This window comes from Camelus dromedarius, chromosome 19 (genome assembly GCF_036321535.1).
Source record: "Camelus dromedarius isolate mCamDro1 chromosome 19, mCamDro1.pat, whole genome shotgun sequence".
Lineage (NCBI taxonomy): Eukaryota > Metazoa > Chordata > Mammalia > Artiodactyla > Camelidae > Camelus > Camelus dromedarius.
The window spans coordinates 8,262,795-8,288,485 of record NC_087454.1 but is presented as its reverse complement, the minus strand read 5'-3'; the positions used below and the strand labels follow the sequence as shown (position 1 = coordinate 8,288,485).

The 25,691-nt window shown below is 42.5% G+C and overlaps 1 protein-coding gene across 4 annotated transcripts in view; it reads right to left on the bottom strand.

Moving 5' to 3' along the window:
- Window positions 1–25,691, bottom strand: part of PHACTR1 (phosphatase and actin regulator 1) — a 442,313-nt gene that overhangs the window by 223,548 nt on the left and 193,074 nt on the right. The window lies entirely within an intron of this gene.

Here is a 25,691-nt window from a genome sequence, read left to right as displayed (position 1 = left end):
TAAAAATACTGGGGTGCTTCATTTTCAAGTTGCTTACAGTGCAAAAGGAAAGCACTCTGATTTGTCCTTCAACATCTATCATCAGGGGACCTGGGTGTAGAACTGTAGGAGAAATAAAGAGGAAAGGAAAGCCTTGTCCTTTATTAACCTAGAACTCGTCCTTTTCTTGAACTCACGTTGTAAGTCAGTTGTTTACCTTTTGAACATGGTAAATAGCCATGCATGTGTTGTCAGTGAATCCTGGATGTTAAAAAAACAGCAAGAGTAATTAGGATTGAAAGACCTATGATAGTGACACCACACAGAGTGATGTCAGTGCCACAACTGGGTAAGGCCATGTATTCTGATGTGAAACTTGCAAAGTTTATCACATCGAGTACTTGATATTTTCATTTTCTGAGATCCTGAGTGAGCTTTTAATGAAGTGTGTTTAGAAAATATTGCTCATGTGATTTCCCCTCCCTTGGCCCCAACATGATAGTTTAATCTAATTAAACTAAGTCCATTTCCTTTTCGGGCTCTCCACAGTGTGCTGGCCCCTTCTGATAATGTGCCTTGTCATCCAAGTCTCAGCTTATTCCTCCGAGGCTGGCCAGCTCCAGATGGCAACAAAATGCTGATGAAGTTGTTTGAGTTCTTTAGTTGTAGTTGTTTTCTTTGTTTTGTTTCTTTTTAGAGGAAGAGAAGATGTACAAACAGGACCCAAACAGGACTGTGCCAGGAGATAAACCAAAGAGCAGAAGGGAGTAGTTTTAATGAAATCAGAGAAGTGGCAGAAGCCTACTTTTCTATATTGCCAGCCTCTTCAGAAAGCATTCTGTTGGGTGAGAATTTTCATTATAATGGAACAAGCTATTGTAATTACTGAGAGCTGAAAGTCAGCTCTGTTAAGAGGAAAATTTTCCACGGTGGGGCAGTCCTGTGGAGACACATGCTACTGCTTTGCAGACCACAGCCTTCCCTCGAGTGTGCAAGGTCTTTGTCTATAGGAACTATCTGAGTCACTCCAAATCAGTGCATCAGCACTCATCTCACCTGATTTACAAAAGGAATAGCATGCTGGCCAGTGGGAGCAATCTGCTAGGCAAGTCACCCTCCTGGAACAAGGGATAGGCCAGAGAGCCCACCACCCACCCACAGTTGGGAGTTCTGAGCTCCTTGAGGCATTTTATCAACCTCACATGCCATGCATGGAGTAGGATGGAGTCCAAGGATTGGAGAATATCCCCAAAATGAAAAACAAGCATCCAAGGCCCCCATGGGTTCTGGTCCAGGTCTAGGGCTCCCCACTCAGACAGCTGCCACCTCTCCAGGCCCAGGCTCCCAATGAGGCCTTAGAAAATGTCAAGAACAATGTTCTAAAGTGGGGATTGATGGGGTATGGGGCTGAGGAGAATATTTTAGGATGGAGGGCCCTGGAACCTGGAGATTACATTGCTGTAAACAGCCCACGATCCCAGCGTCCTAGCTGGGTGGCCTGCTGGACATTGGTACGACCTGCAGCTCAGAGGTCATCTCCTGGATGGGACTTTCTTATGCAGGCAGTTACCCACTCTTCCCTTGGTGCCCATCCCCAGCATTTGCTTCATGCCTCAGCTCTCACTTGGCTTTGTGAACATGTAGTTCTCGCTCCCTCTCCCCTTGCAGGTTTGGCGATTCCATGGAGAATAATTACATACTGTGTTTCTTTAAGTCTGCAGTGCCTGGGCACCTGGAGCAGCAGTGATGTCTGGAAAATAAATCAATGAATGGCTTGTCCCCCTGGTAGTCACCTCCTGTAATAGTATTCCAAGTGCTGATTGCTAATTTCCACGTATAGGACACCAAGCTCAATGGCAGGCATTGTGATGCCGTGTTAAATATTCACACTGAGTGGTTGAAAACAGTTGCCTCCTTTTTAAGCCTTTATTGCAGCAGCAGGTTGAGCAAGGAGCACATTGTTCTAGGGGATCGATATTCCTCGGTGGGCTGTGTGAAGTCCAAACATGTCTATGGGAGCTTTCCATTCCAGTCACACTGATGGTATCTTGCATTTGAACACTGCTTTCCCATCCATTATCTCTCTGATCCTCTCAAAACTCTGTGAGATGGGTGGGCTCTTTTATTTTACAGGAAAAGATAGCAAAACAGACTGGTTAACTGATGCATCCCTGGTCCCCAAAATTTCCAACATGACTGTCTTGACCAACTCAGACTTTTTTTCCCACTATACACCTGCTGTCCTGATGCTGCCCAAATCACTTAACTTCTCATCGATCTTTTTAGATTTTGTATATAAAAAGAGGGAAAATGTACTTTACATAGTGAGGGAGGTGAGATCAGAGATTTAAAAGAATGCTTAAATACTTTGCAGGTATTATCATTTTGTGTCTTGGTGGGGGTTTTCCATGACTGTCTGAGGGACATGTCATTCACATGCATTCATAATGTTATCACCCCCACCAGCATTGTTGATAATTCTGTAACTGAGGATCAAAGGGGAACCTTCTGCTTCAAGACTTCATTACGAATATTTAACATGGCATCCAAGCAATTTTCACACCCTTTTGCTACCTACCCATGGTAATTGGTGATCTGTGTGATGTGACCCTGTGGCACATAATACTTTGAGACGATTTCTAGGTCATCTACAGCAATCAGTCTGGATGAAGGCCATTTAATTTGTAATTGCTTATGACAATTCCTCTATATTTTAAGAAGCTCTGAAGGAAATGGTGCCTTTAATCCCTGTGTATTTTGCTCACCAATATGTACTGCAAATGGAGCCCAAACCATTTGGTTTCCTATATTAATTCACATTAGTTACCTTTGTGGACTGTCACATGGTAAGTATCACATTAGAGTTGGAGGTGTGCCCTGTTATCACATAGTTTTGCCCTTTCCCATGGCCATAGACTAACCAACCCTTTTATAAACGCCCACCTTGAGCCACTGAGGGGCTTAGCTAATCCAATCCAGTACAATTGCTGAAAAAAATCCACGGCATTCATGCCCACGTGATGGGGACTGGCGTTGCCACTTTCATATGAATGGGCTACTATGGCAGTTTGTAGTTACCTTCAGGACTTAGAATTCTGCCCTATGGTGGAAGCACCATGAACTCTTCCCTCTCATTCTGTCTCTAGCCAATCTACATCCATTCAACTGATTTTAAAAATTTTAAAATGTGCTACCTCTGCTGCTCCGGTCCTACTGAAGCACTGTCATCACCCACATGGAGATTATTAGTGCTTTTCCCACCCCTTCTCCCTGAACACTGCAGCCGAATGAGCTTTATTTGTTCAAGAACTATTTTTATCCCATCACTCTCCTGCTGGAAAATCTCCCCTGGCTCACACAGTCAAGTCCAAAACCTCCTTTCTGGAACTAGGAGCTGTCTTAATCTGCCACGATTTCACTTGTGCATCCCCAGATCTCATTATTTTCAACAGAAATATTTGTCCTCAACGCTTTGCTTTTGCTCACACTTTGCTTCAGCCTAAAATGTCCTCTCCCCTGTGTTTTTCCTCTTTCTAAACATTACCAGTCTTTTCAAGATGAGCTCTGCACCCGGGTCTTTCCATAAAGCCTGTCATCCACATTCTGGTCTGCGGTGCTGTTTCCTCCTCTGACCTGTAGCCTATGTTGACATAACACATTTCAGAGCTGAAGCAAATATTATTCTGAATTGTTCTCCATTTGTTTCCATTAGTAATTCATTCTTTCTCATTTCTTATTTGTCTATAGAGTAAAATCCAAATCTTTCGGATTCTGGATCCTTTTTAACCCAATCACAGTAGATCATTGGCTTATGATCATGATATTTCAAGCTACATCCCTTTTAAAACCATAACGCATATAGATTTTTTTTTTCTGATGGTGAATACAGTATATTCTTTTTGTAGAAAATGTGTAAATGAGAGTCTTCTATAAAGAAACAGGAAAAATCTACCCCTCTGAGGCAGCCCCATGTCCCAGAGGACATCTTGGTGGCTGTCCTTCAGATGTGTCTCCCACCAAACCACACACTTTCACATCCCTTGGCCTTTACTCACATTGTCCCCTCTAATGATACGGTCCTTCAAGGGTCCTCAAATGAGCATGACTCAAGAATTGTCCAAATATACCTCACCTGTAAAGCTCCCCTTACGTCCCATCCTCACAGGTAAGGCTAATTCCTACTCCCCACCCCAATCTTCCATGGGTTTCTAAGATACTGGCATCATAGTGTTCAGGTCAAAATGACTTGGCAGTTACATCATTTGCATCCGCAGAATCTAATTCCTACATCTATTTGGCCCGGTTTTTTTCCTTGTCAAATCTCAGTAAGCTTCTTTTCCTGATTGTCTTTGGAAGGAGATTAAATGTTTGCACACTGATTTTCAATATGACCACTACTTTTGGCTTTGTCATTTCATAGATACTAACCATTATTTATAGAATATTAGCTACAACTAGTTTCTAAATACTTCTGCATGTATCTATATCTATATGGAGGTGAACAGCACACTGAAAGATACTCTTTTTTGGAATACCAGGGGGAATAGATTATGTGGGCAATGATACATGTTCCTAAGGTTAGAACTGTCGATTTACACTCAATCCTGACATGGCATGTTCCTAGAACCTGTCCTTTTCTCTCCATTACCACTGTCCATGCCCTTGTGGGCATTCCAAACCAACCTAGACTAAATTTTTAGGTGTTAAACTATCTCACACCCCTAGGCTCCTCAAATACCTGCAAAGGCTGTCCATTACCTAAAGGGCCAACGCTCTTGACCATGTGGCCTCAAACTGTTAAGTTTTAAATCTAAACGCTAAACATATCTCCTTAGAAATCCTACGCTCTAGTTAACGTGAGTCTCTTTTGTTTTCCAGTCCACACCATGCACTTTCAAGAGTCCAGTTTTACTTCTGTAATTTCTTCTGCCTGGAATGGCCTTCCTACCCCCTACTTCTCCATTCATCCAAATTTTTCATAACCATCAAGACCCCCATGGAAATGCCATCTCCCCTTTGAATCAGAAAAATTACAAATATATTTTGCTTTATTTAGCATTTACTTCATCCTGCCTTATATGATTTAGTTGGTGACATATTTGTTTCCCCTACTTGTTCACAATCTTTTTGCCTGGTAAGGACTTCTGATTTGTAACCCTGTTTGGTGAGCATTCCTACCAGTAAACTTGGGGGAAGCTGGCCAGGTTTATGTCAAACAGAATGGTAGCACATCCCCAGACATCTGTATAACCTGCATACAGCTCAAAAATGGAAGGAAGAGTAGGTGGAGCTATGAATACTGATGCACAAGTTTAATTTTAAAGAAATTGTGTAGGCAGATTCAGTCCTACATGGGAATTTCTAAAAAATTAAAATAAGACTAAGAAAAGATTGTATAAAGGCATATAAATAACAGTTAGACTATCTTGTGGCCATCATTATCTTTGGTCTGCACCCATGTGTCTAGGAAACAGTAAGAAGAATTTATATATGACTTAGGAGATGGGAGTCTCAAATAGTTTTCACAGACATGCAGTGGGCATTGTTTTAAAAACCTGCCCACTTCATCCTACCATCTCTGCCACAACCACACAGAGAAGTCATTCTGCTTGGGACTCCGAAATGGTGAACCCAAACCCACCGCAATTTCAATCCCTAACTCCTATGCACTCAATCCAATGTTTATGGGGCACTACTAGCTAAGTGCCAGGCACTGCACCTGCTGTCCTGGTAGCAGAGCCCAAACAAGGAGAGCTCATTCCCTTCCAGAACTTACTGTATTAAAATGATAATATGAAAACAAATACATGTATGTATATGCATGACTGGGACATTGGGCTGTACACCAGAAATTGACACATTGTAATTGACTGTACTTCAATTTAAAAAAATGATAAAGCAAATAGCAGAATAACAACAATGCAAAGAATGACTATGATTAGCATTATAAGAAAGACCCAAACCAACTGTTACTAGAGGGAAAAGCATCTGGCTTGAAGGAGCAGCACGTAAACCTGGATCAGCAACCGTGGGAGAGAGCAAAGGGATACTCCAAGCATGGAGCAAGGTGGGAGCAGAAGCAGAGAGGTCGCCCGGCACAAAGCACATGCCCCTTTTTGGAGCACATAACGGTACTTCTGTGGATGTATCTGACACTGCTGGCTCTGCTGCCAGGAGGTACTGGGGTGGGGGGAAGAGCGAGGGGTGGGAAATAATGAATCATCCTCTCAGCCCGGTCATTTTAAGGCCCCTGGAGGGATGGATGGGTAGGAGCAAAGAGAGTGAAAGAGGCAAAATGATAAACTCTCCTAGCATTTGTTGTGGGCGCACACACACACCCATCCAATTTATGATTTTTTTCTGAAAGCTTTTCAAGTCCCCAGCGTTTTCACACTGTAGATAAGAAACTCTGTTACATCAAGGACTTACCTCGCTCTCCTTTTGCTATGACACAAAACAACTCTCCGTAATTTGACCAGGATATCATAATTATGTTATCGTTTTACCAGCAGTTGATTGAACATTTCTATCTATGGTGAAGAGAATTCTCTCTACTCGTGGCTAATAAATCATGCTAACTGTGAAAATGATTTCATTCCTATGCAAACAGAAAAGAACCATTTGGAGGGCCATCCTCGGAATGAGAAGTCTTAAATCAGCCATTCCAGATCAGCTGTGTTATTTAGCAAGCATCTGACAGCTAAAGATGGGAGAACTTTCATCACCGATTTTGTTTTGGAGAGACCCATAGTGCCTTCCAGAATTCCCAGAGTGCACACTAACATTTGTTGTATTTGTTTTGTCTTGTTTTGTTTTTTGGTGAGAGTCATTTACTTGAAAGGAAAACTCACTGTCTTGGAGCTCCTCCATGCACAAACATAGAAAGGGAATGTTTCTCAAAACAATAATGTCTGTGTGCGAGGCTCACAGTGGTACCCAAATTATGCCAGGACAGCACAATAGGAGCAAGGAATGCGTGCAGGTGTACGCAGGCTGGACACACTGCTGGTCTTTGGGCAGGTGGGTGGGTGGGGTCTCCCTCCACTGCCAACTGCCGAGCTGAGCTCTGGAGGGCCCCCTAGACTTTGATAACTTTGCTCTCTTAAGCACATTTGCACAGTGAACTCCTGAAGGTAATCTCCACTAGCAGCGCTGCATCCTTAGCTCAGTGCCCAGCACAGCATCGCTGCCTTGAGAGAGGCAATTCATAGATTCAGAAACAAATTTAATGATTATAATCATGATTAGAAGGAATCCATGCAAAGGGAGAAACTAGGACCCAGGTGGAATTTCTCAAGTGGCAAAAATAAAGCAGGACTAACCCTCCCTCTTCCTCCACCTGAAGAAAGAGAAATACAAGTCTCTGGCCATGGTGGCCCCTGGTCCCTCAGGGACAATGTGCTCAGTGGCTGGGCTGGAGGTGGGGAGGGGAGGGGACATCTGGCCTCACATTTTAGCTGAGAGGTCTCCAGGACCACGCTCTTCTTCAACTTCTTCCACAAAGCATTGCATTTGATTTCCCTTCCTGAATTAGAGCTACATTTCAGAAAACGGCGTTGATAATGGCTTTTTCAGTGGGCTAGGAGCATCCCCATCCTCTTTTCACTAATTGGCCTCATTATCCCTGCCGTAAAGATGCACCGGAAATGGTGGGCCAGGCTTGAGGGTTACTAGGAATATTCCAATGAAAATCTAAGACGATGATCCTGGCATTAAAGTAACTCAGAGTCAACCTGACCCTCCTATCTCATGAGTTCCTCTATTTCATTCTGAAACGTTGTCAAACACGTATTTCCCTTAAGCCCTGATACTGCTGTGGTGATTAAAGAGTTAATGTTGTGTGGACTTTACTGAACATATTCCACGACAACTATGCTCCAATGTTGCGAAAACATATAAGACTGTCCTCCAGCTTTGTAGGGGAAGAGGTGAGTAACTCATCGGAGCAATAAAGTGTCCCGGGAGTTAAGGCCCAGGCATGCAAAGGTGAGCACAGTGAGGGAAGGAGGGGACATTTTTATTGGGGATCCTGGAGAGGCTTCACCATCAGATGATTTGGGAGCAGAGTCAAAAAAGAGGGGTATGCCAGGCAGACACGGGGGAGAAGGTGCAGGTGCAGGACACGGCAGCCATGTAGGCAGGAGAGCCCAACCTCCTTCAGAAACAGCAGACAGCGTGGCTGGCTGGAGTGTGGAGGCAGGGCTGGCAAGAGAAAACACTGGAGGAGCAAGGACTGGCTCCTTCCTGGGGGCCTTGGATGCCTTTATGGAGTTTGGGCTTCTCCTTAAGATGATGGGGAATCAGGGAAAATTTACACGAGAGGGAAACATGATTAGATTCAGATTTTGAGCACTTACTTGGGGAGCCAGTGGAAGATGGACCCATGGAGTAGACTCAAGGCAGGCAGGGGACCAGCCAGAGCCGCTGCTGTCAACCTCACCAGAAAGGATACGGGCCAGATTTCTTGGGATAAAAAGAACACTGTGGAGGACACTGGGACACACGGACAGATCTATCGTGAAGGTTATGACACTTAAATTAGGCACAGTCCCTTTCCAAGGCCCTGGTGGGGGTGCGTACCTAGCAGTACCTTCACAGGGACATGGTACTTCCTAAATTTCCAAAGTCAGACATTTTTGTATTTTTTCTTAGAAAGACCCTTCTAAAATAAGATACACCCCTGCCAAGAAGATTATTCAGACATTAGGAGACTGAGGTTCAGAGAGGTTAGATGACAATGACGTTGGAGCGGGTCAGGGACAGAGAAGCTGAGAGAAGCTGGACAGACAACACAGAAATGTGGCCTTTTTTTTTAAACTAAATGTTCTGTGGTATGTCATGGAGATCAAAGTGAGGGTCACTTCGCTCAAAGTGAAGATCAAACGGGGACAAGGTCTAGAAAAGACTGTTCCTGTGAAAACAGCCCCTTTCTCCATCAGGGGCGCGTTCCTCCCACCTCTGCCCTGCGTTAACAGTCAAGGATTTTGTTCTCGGTGTTAAACAAACCCCACAACACAAATCCTCGCAGACCTCATTCAGCAGGAGGTGTTCAAAGGTTTACGTTTATCACGGTAAAGCCAAGGGCAACTTCGTAACTTTCTGGGGGGTTGTGTGTGAATCTATTACATGTAGGGATAAGCTGCAAGAAAGAGATCCTACAGTGCGGTCCTTTCAATTCAGGTGTTTCATTGTCTAAATGAACTGGGGGGTGGGGGAGGAGATGTGTGGCCATGTGGTGGGGTAGAAAGAACACTGGATGGAGTATGAGAATACTTGAATTCATAAACTCTGTAGTCCTGGAGGACAAATCTCTGAACCTTTCAAGACCTTGGTTTCTTCTTGAGTCAAATGAGGGTTGAATTTGACACTCTAGAAGGTCTGCTCTTATTCTAAGAATCTAAGTTGCATGTAAGTCAAATCTTATTTAATATTCACCCAAGGAGCTTCACTTTTTACCAGACTGTTTCCTAAAGGAGTTACACCTATACTTGGCTTTATCAGAATATTCAATATGCCATTCGCATACCGCCTCTCAAAGGAAGTCTAACAGTCAGCAATCCTGCTCTCATGTCCTGAAATACAGAATGATTGAAGCTTGAAGTTCCTTGGCCAGCTGTCTCCTTCCTCTTCCATCACCTCCTCCCCTAGTGATTGATTAAGGCCTCTTCTATTTTTCATAGATGTTGGCAAGTCGGGTTCTCAAGAATAAAGTTTAGAAGGAGGAGAATGAATTGAATTATCCCATTCCTCCTACCCCCATATTTCTAAGAGCTTATCTGAATGCTGAAACTTTTAAAAGAGCAACGGATGATCATAGAACCAACTGGCCCATTTTACACAGAGCACTGGCTCTGCATTAGGGAAGGCTCTTGGCCAAGCTGAGCCTTCTACACCAAGCAATTAAAAATGAGTTCCTTGTTAGTTAAAATGTCACAGCATGGTAGTGCTTTAATGTGATTGCCTGGGTAAGGAGAGAAAATTTTATGGCAGATTTTTGCAGCACGGCGTTTTAAGAGTATTTCTATGCAAATAATATAGAGTATCCATAATTTACTAACACTTTTCACTCGGGTCAGGATTCTGACATTTAGATACAGTTTATTCTCTTGCCCGTGCCCGCCATGAAGGCAACATGTACACACTGCTAAACCCTGCAGAACAAGAGCTTGTAATCTCTGGAACATTCTTGGCAAGTTTAAAAGGAAACCTACTGCCTTCCTTGTCTTTTTGGTCTTTCTTCCCCAAATCTGTCAGTCCTTCCTGAGTGCACCTCCCAAATAAACTACTTGTACTCCAAATCTTATCTCTGGGTCAACCTCTTGGATACCCCGAACCAAGATCCAACACACGGCTCCCATAACCACTAAATGTTCTGAGCTTATAAGATCTTGGAACTGATAGGCACCTCACAGTCCTATTAGACAATCCTGACAGGTTTGATTTTCATGGAAAAACCGAAACCAGACAGGCTGACCCCGAGGTCACATAAGCAGTTAATGGCAAAGAGCAAATACCTTGAGTCTCCCAGGATTCTACTTGGAGAGTAGAACTTAAACCTGGTTAAGGACCCAGGACATGTTTGAACTGAAACACTGCTTTTAGCAGATGCATGTCATGGGGTTTGAACTGAAGAACAGGAAAGGTCCATGGTGGTACGCTGACTGTAAGAGAATAAAAAATTAAGAGGAGGACCTATTCTGTGAAGGCGGCAGCAGTTATAGAGAAAGGTATTATTACTCCTGTCAAGGAGAGATGGAAGCACACAGGAAAATCTTCATTAAAGGATCACCTCCATCCTCGTCAACTCCCGAACTCTTAGCGTTCAGTATTCTGAATGTGCATTTCAAAATGTGGTAAGGTTTCCCACCTTTGCAAGAACAACCCCTCAGAGCCCCAGAGCCTTGGATAGTAACAGGTAAGTCTTTCTCTATACTGTGCTTTTGGTCAGCAAAGTCAAGGCCATCTCACGGCCTCTGGTTTTGCTCTTTATCTTCTGTTTGGCCCTTGACTTTGACAACTTCAGCTGTTGCTGTAGGATGTAAACCTAGAGGGAAACAGACACCTATACACCACAGAACTTAAAAAAAAAAAAAAAAGACCCTGTCCTATTTAAACAATGTCTTATGAAGCACACAGTCACCTTAAATGACAGTGTGGAAGAGAAAGCATGTCTTGAAACAGTTTATGAGCAACATAAACATTATTTGACATGTGTGTTTGTTCTCATTTGTCCAAACATCCACATTCCTCTGGCATGAAATCTCTCTGCGGGCTTGACATACTAAAGTAACCCTGTAATTTATCAACTAAAAATGACACCTTCAAAGGAAAGTAGTATTCGTGATGGCACCTCATCAAGCTTTTTTTCTCTTTATTTTATTCCTCTAAAGTCTCAAGAGACAAACTGGAGACCAATAATTAGCATTATTTAAGTCTTCATTTTGGTTCTTATGACTAAACAGAAACTTTTGAGTTTACGTTCAAGGACAAAATATGGACGATTACATTTATTCAGAGACTCCTTTCAAACATAGATTTCTAGAGCAGGGGTGTGCTGGGTAGAGTAATGCCCCTCCCCAGTGATGTCCACATTCTGGTCCCCCAACCTGTGACTATGTTACCTTACAGGGTAGAAGGGACTCTGCAGGTGTGATTAAATTCGGGCTCTTGAGATGAAGAGATTACCCTGGATTATCCAGATAGACCAATGTAGTCACAGGGGTCCTTCTAAGAGGGAGGCAGGAGGGTCAGGTCAGAGAGGAAGGAGATGTGCTGACAGGAGCAGAAGTTACAGGAATCCCATTGCAAAGAAAGAACCAGAGCCAAGGAACGCGGGTGGCCTCCAGAAGCTGGAAAAGGCAAGGAAACGGATTCTACCCTAGAGCCTCGAGAAAGAACCACCGCTGCCTTTATCCCAGTGAGACTGCTTTTGGTCTTCTGACCTCCAGAATTGGGAAGAATAAATCCGTGTTGTTCTACGCCACTAAATTTGTGGTCATTTGTTAATATAATAGCAACAGAAAACTAATACAAGGGCATGTCAGAGTATTAATGCTGAGCAACCTACCAAGTGGTTTAAGCCCAGGCTGGGCACACAGATTTGCCCAATCTCAGGGCAGCGGGGTGGAGCAGAAAGAGCAGAGCCTTAGCTCAGTCAGACGTCCCTTGAGTTCTCCTGGCTCTGCCACTTACTGCCTTGTGCTTTGGGGCAAGTCACTTAACCTCCCTGAGCCTACCTATGAGAACTGTCTCACAGGTAAAGCAGTGGTTGTCTGTATTTCAGATCTGGTAGAATTACATCTCTATAGCAACAGCAATAAATCATCCAGCGAGAGTAAAGGTACCAGTATGCTGCTGTGAGGCTTAAACGAGAGGATGTGTAGCAGGTGTCTACACAGTGTTTATCACACAGCAGATGCTCAGCGGAGGCCAGTTCTCGACCTCACCCCAGCCTTGCACAGCAAGGGGTGCGCCATCCCAGGGGGGTGCTTTCTAAAATGCAGGTGCATGAGTCTACATCATCAGTACCTTCCTGCCTCAACCGGGAAAACATCCAAACTCCTTAGCAGGGTTTCTGAGATGCCTTTTTATTTTAACAGCATTATTCAGACATAATTTACACACCCTAAAATCCACGCATTTTAATTGTACAATTCGATGAATTTTAGTATATTTACAGAGTTGTACAACCATCACCAGAATCTAAGTTTTGAACATTTCCAACATCCTAAAAGGAAAACAAATGCCCATCTACCATCGCTCCTGAGTCTCACACTAGACCTGCACAACCACTAACCTGGGTTCCCTCAAACGGATTCCAGATGTGGTTTGCCCTTGCTTCTAGAAGAAAATTTCACTATTTAAGCAAACTGACACCCATGAGCTTACTGGCTATCACTTCAAAATTCTACACTAGCTTTTTTCAAAAACGACAAACAGGATCTACCTGAAAGTATTCCTGAAGGGGAGTGGGTTTTATTGGTCAGAACTTTCAGGATTACAGGGAACTGGCACTTAAAGGGTGCATTTTCAAATTATGATTTTTCAAGAATGTACCACTTTAGATGCTCCCCTCCTCACTCTTCCTCCCCAATCCCTACTCCCAAACTCTCGTCTCTGTGGTGAGAGGACCCAGGGTTCCAGGGGTGAACATAGACGGACACAAAGTCCCTGGAGAGGGCATCAGCTCCCAAGTGCATGTAGAGTGGTTCCCAGCCCCCTCTCTCTCCCCTCCTCCCCACGCTGGTGTCTTCAGGAATCTGAGGGCCAGATCCATTTCACTTTGCTCACCCCAGGCTTCTAGGTGGTCTTCTGTATAGTTGCTGGGTGGGCCTGGCTAACGTCGTCACGGTGGGAATGGGTTCCTTGGGGATGAGTTTGGACAGGAAGTTTCTGACTGAAAGCAGTAGGGGATGTGGACAGCCACAGGGCAGCCAAGCCTAAATCTGTGAGGAAATCTGATGTCTAAGTGCTGATGAGGACAAAAGTAAAGTACGATGTGCAAAGAGGCCAAGAGATGAGTTCCAGGCCCTGGAAATTTAGGAGCTCCAGGCTGGCACTGGGAGAAGATGAAATCAGAGAAGAAACAAAGGGAAGGGATCCCAACTATGTCCTCCCACGCTGGCTGGTTTGTGTTGCTCACGCTGCTACATGAGTGCACTAAGTCCACTCCAACGGCCAGGGCAGAGCACACAGGAGCTCAAAACAGTGGGCGGGCTGCACTGAAGACCAAGAAGCACCCCTCATGACCGTACTGGCCGTGTCCGTCCTACTACCATCATTACGGTACAGTTTCAATTCATGGAGACATGGGTAAGAAGACAACTTCTGCAATGCTGATTACTTTTGTCAGTCTCAGATTCATGCCCATGAACTACCCATAGCATAAAATGAGGAACATTTATATGTCATCCAAAATCTTAATTCCTTACAGCCTGTCATCATAATACCACTGGCAAAAAAATGGGGTGGGAGGAGATGGCTTTTGGACGGATTAATCTAACTTCTAAAATATGCTGGGCACTAAAGTCCCCTTCTTTGGGGTTTAATGTTTAGATAACTTGATACAGTTATTAGACAAAGTGGGTCTGTATCCATCTACCAGAGTAAACAGGGATACATTTTTTTCCCTGTCTTGCCATAGTTTCATTACCAGAAATGAGCAGAGACCTTAAGAAGTAACTGCAACTGTTGGCTAATTATTGGGGGAGAGAGAAGTTCAACTTCAACTTGGCTACAACTGGAATAATTGTATTTGGCAGGCATTCTCTAATGTTTAAGTGTACAACATTTAATTATTCAACCACAGACAGCACATTCAGCTACTTATGGGTGCACTTTGCAAGTGACTCATCCAAAAAGGTCCACTGGGATGCAGTTATAAGCACAATCAGATGTTCCACAGAACTAAGATTACATTTATTTTATGCTGGAGACAAGTGGATTGAAACAGTTTGACATTGTTAAAGCGAATTTTTCTCTTCATTGTGTGTGTGTGTGTGTGTGTGTGTGTGTAGGGTTCTGAGTTCTCAAATATGTGTCTAAGTACTTGAGCATTTTAATCATCTTTTGTTGGCACGTCAATGTTGGCTGTACCCATAATTCTATCTGTAGCTCACCTATAAGAGTAAATAGGGAGGTTCTCTGTAGAGGAGAGAATACGAAACAGGGTGCTAAATTTTCACAGCTGAATTTCAACTCTGCAGTCAGCAGGTCAGGAATCTAAAGCATCTGGCTCTTTCTTTTATCAGCAACATAGAAATAGGCACTTAAGGCTCTTTTTACAGAAGTATGAATTCACTGCAATCTAATACTCACCAAATACTGGGGCGAGACATCTGACTTTGAGAGAAGCTGCCTAGAAATATTAACTCTGCTTTTCCAGGTCAGAGCTTCTCAATGCTGGCTGCATATTAGGTTCACCTGGGGTGCTTTAACAATACCTATGCCCAAGCCCTACCCTGAACATTTGACTTAGAACTTTTGTAAAGGCTTCCCAAGGTCGTGGACTACTATTCTAGAACCTTGCTTCTCCCAGTGTGGATCGTGGACCAACATCATCTCCTGGGGGACTCAGAAATGAAGTACCTTGAGCCTTACTCGAGACCTGCTGAATCAGCAGCTACTACTGACAAAATTAACAGGTGATTCTAATGCATTTGAAAGTTCGAGAACCACTTTTTTTTTTAAAGGTTTTATAAGCTCTTTGTGCTGTCAGATCATCACAAAGCAGTGCACCAGCAGACCTCTCTGAAGAAATGCCTTCATTGAGCTCCAGCCTCATGATCTGCCTGAAGATCAGTACAGTCCATCAGGATCAACTTACAATTCTTATTAAAGACATTTTCTCCATTATATACCCAATATTCCTTAAGCAAGAATTCATGCAACAAAAGTCCTCTTACATTTTAATGACAGAAAACACTCATGTCATCAGATGAATTAGTTCCTACTTTTATATAATTGTAAAGCCTGCAGATAGTCTAATTCATGAAAGTCTCTAAAAATCATAGGCGTTCTATATACACTGGCTTCGTGGTACTCCCATTTCCTAAACTAATTCTTTGTAGAGGCCCCAGAGTTACATAATCATTCTAATAATTCTGTAAACTATTTCATTTCTTTGGACATGAATAATGATCCATAGGAATTTTGAAAGATGGCATCCTTGTAAAATCGAGACACAAGTAACCATTAGAGGAACCATTAGAGGAACGGGCTCCACTTACACCTGTGCTTTAATGCCCATCTCCCTGCCACTCAGCTGCCAGCCAGTGATGAGAACTGGAAAGAAGGTAGGGTAACGGGTCTCCAAGCAGGAGGACCAGGACAGCAGCATCACCTGGGAACTGGTTAGAAATACAAGCTCTCGGGTCACACCCAGACCTGCCCGATCAGAAACTCTAGGGGTGGAGCTTAGCAACACATATTTTAATAAGACTGTCAGTGATTCTGATGTATGTATAGTTTGAGAATCACTGGGAGCAGTAGGTGTGAGGTGGGCTCGGAGATTTTCCATGTCTAACAATTTCCCCGGGTGAAACTGATCAGGAAACTTACTTTAAAAACCACCGATGAAGACCAATGAGAGAGAAAGCAGCACGAACATTATTTTATTTAAAGCCATTTTAGGAGACTTTTAAAAAAAATTCTGAGAGTTTTAGTTTATTTTTTTAAAAAACTCAAAAACAAAGAGAAAAAAATTTTTTTCCTATTCCTGGAGTCAGTGGCTCCTTTGAAGCCGCTGTTTTCTAAGCTCATTTATGAAATTCCACCTTAGGTTTGTAAGGGCTAGGATGTTACCATTAAAATTTCGGTAGAGGAGTTATCTCCTGAATTACCAGTTAGCAAACAAACTATGGTGAGAGGGATATAAAATCTCATGAAAGAGAATGAGTTTGAGTGAGAATCATGGAAGCCAGTGGTCACCCTCCCCTTGGGTTATCCTCCCCGAAGGATTTCTATAATTCTAGTGAGTGGAGACCAACACACACACCACAGATTCCCCAAAGGCAGTATGAAATTGGCTCTGCCAGACTTGGAAATCTCAGGACCCAGGGCTCTGCCGCCACAACCAGATCCAAAACCTCTGTGCAGGCATCTGTTAGCTCTTGGCAAAAGAGGGCTTCCTGTTTCCAAGATAATGTTTTAAAATGGCTCATAAAAGGTTTCTTGGATATAACCAGTCCTTGCAAAGCAATATTTTGATGATTAAACTATAAATAAATCAGAAACATATGGAGCTAATTTCCCCTGGGTTTGGCAAAACACACTTTGGAATTTATTCTGTCCAGAATATTTGAAGGATGGTTTCAAGTGTTTGTTGACTCAAACATGGCTTCATTTTCCCCAGTTCCCTTTCATGCCACGGCTGCTGAAGAAGAGGACAAAGATTCCTTAAGGTTTCTTTGTCTTTGCCTTTGTTCCTAAATTACCAGGTCTCTGTACAAATGCAGAATTTACTCACCTAAGCGTCACAGTTGACTGAGTGTATAGTCCAGTTGCCAGCAGCACTGAAACTCTCCCTTCTGGTTTCAGAGCAGTTCAAGAGGTTTCTTTTTAACTTACAAAGGGAAGGTTTCAGACTTGGGTCATTTCAAAGAATAGAAACTCCCTTGTAGGTGAACTCCTTCCCACTTAACTACAGAGATTTCAAGCTAACTGTTCTTGCAACCTCTGGCCTTTGAGCTCTGTGGGCAGAAGCGTTTTTGTGGAGTTCACAGCTCCGGAGAGCACCTTCCGTGTGGCCAGAAACAATGTTCAGCTTCCGGACATCTTGGGGGGGTGGCATATGAGAAAGAAAGAAGGAACCAAAGATTCTGACAGGAGTTTTTCCCCTATTATCCACTGTTAACATGTTTTTGAATGTAATAAATGGCTCTGGCACTTTTTAGATGAAACACCCTCTGTTTTGGGAACTCATTCCATCCCCAGGCACAGTCCTACTAGGAGTGCTGTGAAAACAACACTTACACCTAAATGTTGGGGGAATATATAATTTCTTAATATCCCAGGGACATGGGCAAATAAGTCTCAGTGATACAGATTTGGGAAACTTAATGGGACACTTTATATCTTTTAAAAAAGTTCAAAGGTAATTGATATCCAAGATGAAAAGCAAAACAAGGACCATGTCATTTTATGCCACGTTATCCAAATCTCATATACAAATAGCATAATCATGTTTCCTCTATTGATGGGAACACCTGTAAATAAACCATAATACTACTAATGTGAAATGCAAGAAAAATTAGAAGAATAATTCTTCTTTTTTAAATGGAAAATAATTGACTTATAATATTATATTAGCTTCAGGTATACAACATAATGATTGAGTATTTTTATACATTACAAAATAATCACCATGCTAAGCCTAGTTACCACATGTCACCATGCAAAATTATTACAAACTCACTGACTATATTCCCCATGCTGTACACTTCACCTCCATGACTCACTTATTTTGTAACTGGAAGTTTGCACCTCTTAATCTCCCTTACCTAGTTCACTCATCACCCTATGCCCTGCCCCTCTGGTAACCACCAGTTTGTTTTCTGTGTCTATGAGTCTTCTGTTTTGTTCTGTTTGTTCATTTGTCTTGTTTTTTAGATCCCACATATAAGTGAAATCATAGGATATTTGTTTTTCTCTGTCTGACTTATTTCACTTAGCATAATACCCTCTAGATCTACCCATGTTGTTACAGATGGCACTATTTCATTCTTTATTTATGGCTGAGTAATACTCAGAGAATAATTCTTCTTAAGTAACATGTATTACATTTTAGGAAACCTTAAAATGTTCAAACGTTTTTAACAATACAACATAATATAAAATGTAAGGTGTCCAATTTCTGCAGCAACCAAATCACTTTACACCTTTGCAACACTAAAAAAGAAAAAGAAAGAAACCTAAAAGCTAGAAGAGAAGAATAGTATTATTGTAGAAGAGAAGAATTTGAGTAAAAACATGAAAGTAGGAAATATGCAGTGTAAAGAGAGAATATTGGAAAAAACAAAATTAAAAAGAAGAAACTAGAGAACAAGATAGGGTAGTATTAACACTAATGCTTCTCTTCTTCCAAGATCTTAAACTCCAGAATTTCTCTCTGTTTATTACAACCTCTAGGGTCACTCTGCCTGGGTTTGAATTCCCTGTTCTGTTGTCTATAAGCAGGGTGTCCTTAAGCACCTTACTTTACTTCTTTGAGCTTCACTCGTCTCATCTGTAAAATGGGCATGAATAGTCCCTGTTTCGTGGGGCTGTTGTGAGGATTAAATGAGATCATTAAGCTAAAGGCTCTTAACAGTACCTGGAATATAGCGACTGCTCCAAAAATAACTGGCATTTATGTTCTCAAGCCCCAGTTCCTAATCGCAGTTGACCTTGCTGCATAACCTCCCTGCAGCCTTCCTTTCTCAGGCCCTCCTGATTCCAAGAGGTTATCACCTCCGCCAGACTTCAGACTCCTCTTGGACCTCTCCTTCCTCTTTGCCCTCCCAGTGCAATCAGTGGCCAAATCCTGTCGATTCTACTTCTTAAACCATTTGTAATTTACCTTGTCCCCTCCATCCTTCATTGCTCCCACCTGGTCCAGGCCCTTGTTATGTCATTACAAATGTATATATCACATTATGACATTCCTATCAGGTATACTGGGTTTGCGACTGCTGTGTGGCCTCAGGCAAGGTCCTTATCTCTCCAAATCCCAGTTTACTTCTCTGTGAAAAGGAGATTACCAGTACATTCTTGATATTCACAGTAGCCTTGTTCTATGAAGTCACTGTGAATACTGAATTAGTGAACACTGAACCATGTTCTTAGGGGAAATGGTTAGGTTCCTGTGAGCCTCTGGCCACAATGTTTTCAACAATTGATCAATTTATTCCTTGTCTTATGTGTGCTTCTGTTTAAAGGCAGCTTATTTAGAATACATTGTTGATCCATTAACCTTGAACTCATGGCCAACAGCACTATGAAAGCATGCCTAACTCACAGATCTTCTCCATTAAGCACAATACAGCCTTCCTATGCTTAGGAACACTAGACCGCACATCAGCACCACACCTGGGGACCATCTTAAACAGCAAGATTGCCAACAAAAAGCAAAAAAAAAAAAAAAAAAAAAAGTGAAAAACGTGAGACTAAATAGACTACAAGGATGACACCCATTTATAGTATGAGCTGAAACAAGAAGACAGAGCATCACCTTCCTTAATTTCACTGGGAAAGTACACACGGGGCAACTCTGCACATGTCCACAGATGACTGTGAAAGCACCATGAGCATTGGTTTGGGGTTACAAATAAATGTAAGCAAGTAAGAGCATTTGCAAATACAGTGTCTGCACCTAATGAGGACTGGCTGTATTCATACCTGCTTTGAGGTTTGCTGAGCAGATGAAAGGAGGTAATCTAAAGAAAATGCTCAGCAAGTATGGAGCACTCAATAAGTGAGAGCTGTTTATGACCGTTATCATTACTGTTAACCACTATTATGTCCTCCGCTGCTCGAACAGCGGTGTAACTGATGGATGCACTCACCATCCCTCTCTATTCACCCCACCCTACACATAGTTTTAAGCTCTGACCATGTCATTCTCCACTTGATACTCAAGTGCTTTCCAGTGTTTCTGCAACTGGTTGCCTTCTTCACCCTCTTCCCCCAGCAGAACTGGCCTGGCCACCTTGCCTCACCTACAATTCAGGTGTGCCTTCCTCTATGGTTTTGCTTCCTGCTTAGTTCCTCTCCTCTGCTGGGAATGTACCCTGCCTCCCCCTACTTAGATCCCTCCCCCCTCTACCTCTTCACCCGTCATACAGAAATATTCAGCCCTCGAGACTCTTGTTAGAAACATTTCCAAAGCCTTTTCTAGCTGGAATTAATATTTCCCTCTTCTCAACCTCAATAACCATTTTTTTTTTCCATTCTCATGAAGCTGTCATTCTCTATACTTTGTTAACTCTTTTATGGACAGTTTTATTTCTCTAAAGAAATATGGGCAAATTGGATTCATCTCTTTTTTTATCCTGAAAAACTCTGTGCATAACACCTTGCGTTAGGTTCAGTAGACAGTGCTTACTGATTAAATACAATTAACAGCAACAACAAAAACTCCAAGGTAGTTATTTTTTATTTTGTGCTTTTATCAAACACATTTTCATTTGAGAAATGCTGTATATTAACAAACCAACTTAAATAAGAGTTCCTAATTTGTGTTCCTAATTTATAGGAAAGCCAAAGAGAACCAATACTGGTCTCCTTAAAGTTTGATGGCTTATTCCTGAGTCTGTGCCCCTTATTCTCTTTAGCCTTTAGGTCCTTTCCCTGGCAAGTCCTGAACCTTAAAATCAGGGCTAAATAATGCCGGCACTGAAATACTCTGAATTACACCATGGCTCCTTTCAACAGCCCCTTCCCAGTAACCCACACAGGAGCGCTTGCCACTTGGGGAGAGCACTGCGTCCCAACAGGCTGAAGGCTGGGCAAACTGACCTAGTGCACAAGCCTGTTCCTTCCCCTGCCGCCAGAACGGATCCTGGTAGAAAGGGAAAAGTGTGTACTAGTGATGAAGTGTTTTCTTGTTTGTGCTGACACAGCACCAGAAAGGATCAGGAGGTATGATCATGACCTTGGGGAACTGACTCTTTCCTCCTGGGCAATGCAAGCACCTTTTATTTTTAAGGAAAAAGGATACCATGGGAGTATTTCACAAGTTACTAAATACGTGCTTCTTTGTTGCTCCCAGTATATTTTTTTCACCATCATCAGTTGTTTAAAAAGGAAAATCAAGGTGTGTGCCTTGTTTGCATGATTTTCCCACATGTCCTGTGTGGATCTAGCACCCACACTGCTAACAGGGATCTCGGATGTGCTGGACCAGCGCGTGTAAATGGTCCACCTACAGGGGCAGCTGAGATTGGGGAGGGGAGGGGAAGGCAGGGGGCACACCCCTCCTTATCCATATCCACCTGGGAATCCCTGTCATCACTTTCTCCTTCAAGCCTTTTCATGCCTGTGAACTTCAAATAGGCATCAGTTCCCTTCCTCACTTGCCATATGTGTGGGGACATCTCAGCTGTGAGCTGGGCCCCCTATCTCCTTCCCTGAAATCAAAGATCTGAAATTTAGAAAGAAAGCAATGTGTAAATATCACGTACAAATCATCTTCCTCTCTAATCACAAATTCTGTTTCAGGAATAAATAAAGGTGTGTGTGTGCACATGAGTACGTGTGTGTGTGTACTTCAGGTTACCATGTCGCTGAATAGCATGGTTCACAGTGAATGGGAACTGGGAAAGTTAGGGACTGACTGAGGAAATAGTGAAAAGTATGCATGACCACACCAAACACAGCAGGAACCCAGATGATGGAACCAATCTTAATCTTCCTTTAAGAGACAGAATATTGAGAGGATGTGGGAAACTAGCCCATGAAATGCCATAATCCTTTTGATCTCAAAGGAGCCTCTAATCTCAAACAACATTAAATCCCTCCTCCAAGAACAGCTGTCACCATAGAGATGTGACCTTGCTGGGGACAGTCTGCTAGTTCTCTGACAGAATGCCAGGTGGAAGTGAAAAACACAAGGTCCTCACTTTCCCTCTTAGTTGAAATATGCCAGGAAGGCAAGTTTCTCTTGAATCTTGGGCCACATCTATCAGGCTACCTTCCATGGCATGGTCTCCCTACAGCAATTTGGAGATACCATTTTCCTCTCTAGAGATAACATTTTCTTTTATAAATTCCTAGACCAAGGATATACCTTTTAACTAGAGATGTCATAGGATGAATAGTATTTTCCCCAAATTCGTATGTTGAAGCCCTAACCCACCCAGTACCTCTGAATGTGACTATATTTGGAGATAGGGCCTAGAAAGAGGTAATCAAAATTAAATGAGGTCCTGTGGGGTGGGGTCCAAATCCAATAGGATTGGTGTCCTTACGGGAAGAGGAAAAGACACGGGGCTGTGCACACACGGAGGAAAGGCCATATGAGGACACAGGGAGAAGGTGGCTATTCTCAAGCCAAGGAGAGAGGCCTCAGCAGAAATCAACTCTGCCAACATCTTGATCTTGGACTTCCAGCCCCCAGAGCTGTGAGAAGATAAACTTCTGTTGTTTAAGCCACCCAGCTAGTGGTATTTTGTTATGGAAGCCCTGGCAGACAAATATAAAAGTTAATGGTTATTCATCAGCTATTTCTTCTTCTGCGTTATTAAGAAGAAAATTCTGTTTCTTTATAACATACATATTCTTTTTTTGGTCAAATTTCTTTAATTCTATACAGTTACTAACACCTGCCTGATAGACTCAGGTGGAGTTCAAGTTCCCAGTGTGGACAAGAGGAATACTGGTCACCTCTCCAGTCTTGATACCTGTTCCTCAGCTCATCTGTTCCTGTCAGTAGCCTTGGGTGTAGGGGCAGGAATTATTTTTATAATTTTATAAAAGAAGAGATAGATTCAACTGAATGATTTACCCGGGGTATAGAACTGAACTTATAACCAGGTCTTTCAATCCCATTCTCTCTGCTATTTCTCCCATGTTCCACCACCTCCCTCTTTTCCTTAGCATTATAATATTTCCAAGTGTGGGGTGTTTTTACATGTCAAAATTTGGGGGGTTTTTTGTTGTTATTTTTGAATCTAGCATCTTATTTTTCTGTAATTCTGTTCGTTTTTTTTTTTTCTGTTTCTATTAATTTTAGACTTTGGTGTTGCCTTTTGTGGTAGATTTTTTAGAAGAAGTCATCCTACACTATTCTCCACTCTGCCATTTTATGACCAATCCCAAGTCAGGGTTTTTATTTAGTTAGTTTCCTAGGGAAGCCCAGGCTATACCTGGAAGACCTTTCATGAAATCACTTCTTTTAACCCCTTCCTTGTACCAGTGGATTCTGAATTTTACAAGAAACTGAATACGCATGAGATGTAAAAGTAAAGGGCTTTTGACATCTTTACCCTTCAGATTAATTATGTGACTCTCTTTGGACTTCACAGTATATAATGGGGAGTTTGCTTTATGGGAGGCATTAAATCCCTATGTTAGAAGTCTGCGAAGAGAAAATAGAAACACAGTCTTTCATGCAATTTCAAGAGTACTGTCATTAAATAATTTTTCATGTTTTTCAATTTAAAAAAAAAAAGAAAGAAGGGGCTAGACAAAGGTAGCAGATTCTGTGTTGTCCCCAGGAGAGACTTGGAGAGCTGCTTTTTTTAAGGTTTTTTTTTTTTAGTTTAAATTTTTTTCTATTTTGGGGGAGGAGTAATTAGGTTTATTTGTTTATTTATTTTTAGAGGCAGTACTGGGGATTGAACCCAGAACCTCGTGTATGCTAGGCATTTGCTCTACCACTTGAGCTATTCCAGTGGAGACTTGGAATTGGGCGTTCACGGTCACCACCACCCATTGGTATGAGCCAGCCAAGTAGTCAACACCTGTAAGGGTCCTCCACCCAGCAAGTCCAGGAGGAAAGAAAGGCAGAGCCACAGCTAATAGTAGGGCTGAAGCAGGGGAAGGCAAGCCTGTGGCACCAAACTACACCCCTGCGAAGGTGTCAGAGGCTCTTCAGAGACAGGAGCTACTCTGCCCTTGTTGGACCACCCCCGATGTGGACCCTCCACAGTACCATCAGGAGTGGTGAGATCCAGGGGCAGGGTACAGAGTCTGAAGGCAAATCTTCCCTCTCTGGTTCTGCCACTGATGTCCTGTGTGCCTTAAGCCAGTTCAACGGATTCTTCTGTGCAAAACATGGGGATAGCGATGTCTCCTTATATAGAGGAACAGACAGGCCAATGACTTAATTCCAGAACAGTCTGACGCTCATGAACCTTGATCTAAGGTTGTACAATATATTCTTTATCTCTGGCATATTAAAAGGTACCCTCAATGATAACAGTCGTAACAGCAGACACTGTCTGTTAGGTGCTAACAGTTCCACATACTGTCCTAGGTGCTGTTCTAGTCACATATTATTTTATTTACTCCCATGCAACCTCCAAGGCAAGTACTGTCACTATCCAATTTTACAGAGGAAGAAACAGCCTTAGAGAGGCCAAGAAACTTGCCCAATGTCAGTCACTGAATAGGTGGCAGAGTTGGAATGCAAACCCAAGTCAGTCTGAACACAAAAAAAGTATGCTTTTAACAAAAGCATCTATATTTCTATGAGGGTTGAATTTTCCAGAGCTACCCTATTGCACACCTTCTGACCAGCTATCCCATAAAGTGTTGAACTGTCCCAGAAATGGACATCTGAACTACAACTTGGCATCTGAACTGCATTTCCCAGACTGTCCCTCACACTGAAAGTAACACAACAGTCCTTTGTAAGAACACAAGTCCTGGTTCTTGGTGTGAAAAATGGGGGCACCACAATTTAGGCAGATTGCCAAATTTTAGAGAATTAGCAAGAAAATGCACTCAAACTATTCAGAGCATCGTGTTCTGATCTGTGAGCTGGAAGGCAATGATGATTTCTTGTGGTGTCTGAAGGTCATCCTTATGAATTTCCATCCTCATTTTATTACTGAAGTGCAGAAATGCAGGTTTCCAGCAAGTTGCAACCCATGCAAATCTGGATAAAAGGAACTCACTGTGCTGACATAAATTATTTAAGCAGTACTTTCTTGAGGGACCACCATGGCTTGCACAAGATGCTTGATGAGCTGTTTTCTTATATTATGAATATTTATAATATTTTCCCATTGATATTTCAAAAGTGGGCTTTAATTAGAAACCTCATTATGCCATGCTCTGGGTTTGTTGTCATTGTTTAGTTTTATTTGTTCAGCATCAGAAGATGGGGGTGTTAGGGCCACAACAGAGAGATGACTCTAGAAATTCATCATCACCTAAGTCATTTCAATTTCCCAATGTGGTCCATGGTCTCAAAGATTTAAGAGCCACTGATTCAAGATCATTTTTATTCTAGCACCCGAATATCCTCTTGCAGTGATAACTGTATCACTCTAAAGAGTTGTTAATATTAGACACATTCAAATTATATAATTTGCCCAAAACTGGGAGCAGGATGGGGAAGGGGGGAAGGGCAGCAGAAACTTGAAAATGTCTTGTAGGCATCATTCTAAGCACATTTTCCCTTTGGTTCTAACATCACCATATTTTGTTTACAGGACCTCATGTGGCCAGAAGGAATAGCTATTAGAAATGAACTCTTCCAGACTCAGGTCTTTTCTGGTTCTCAGGGT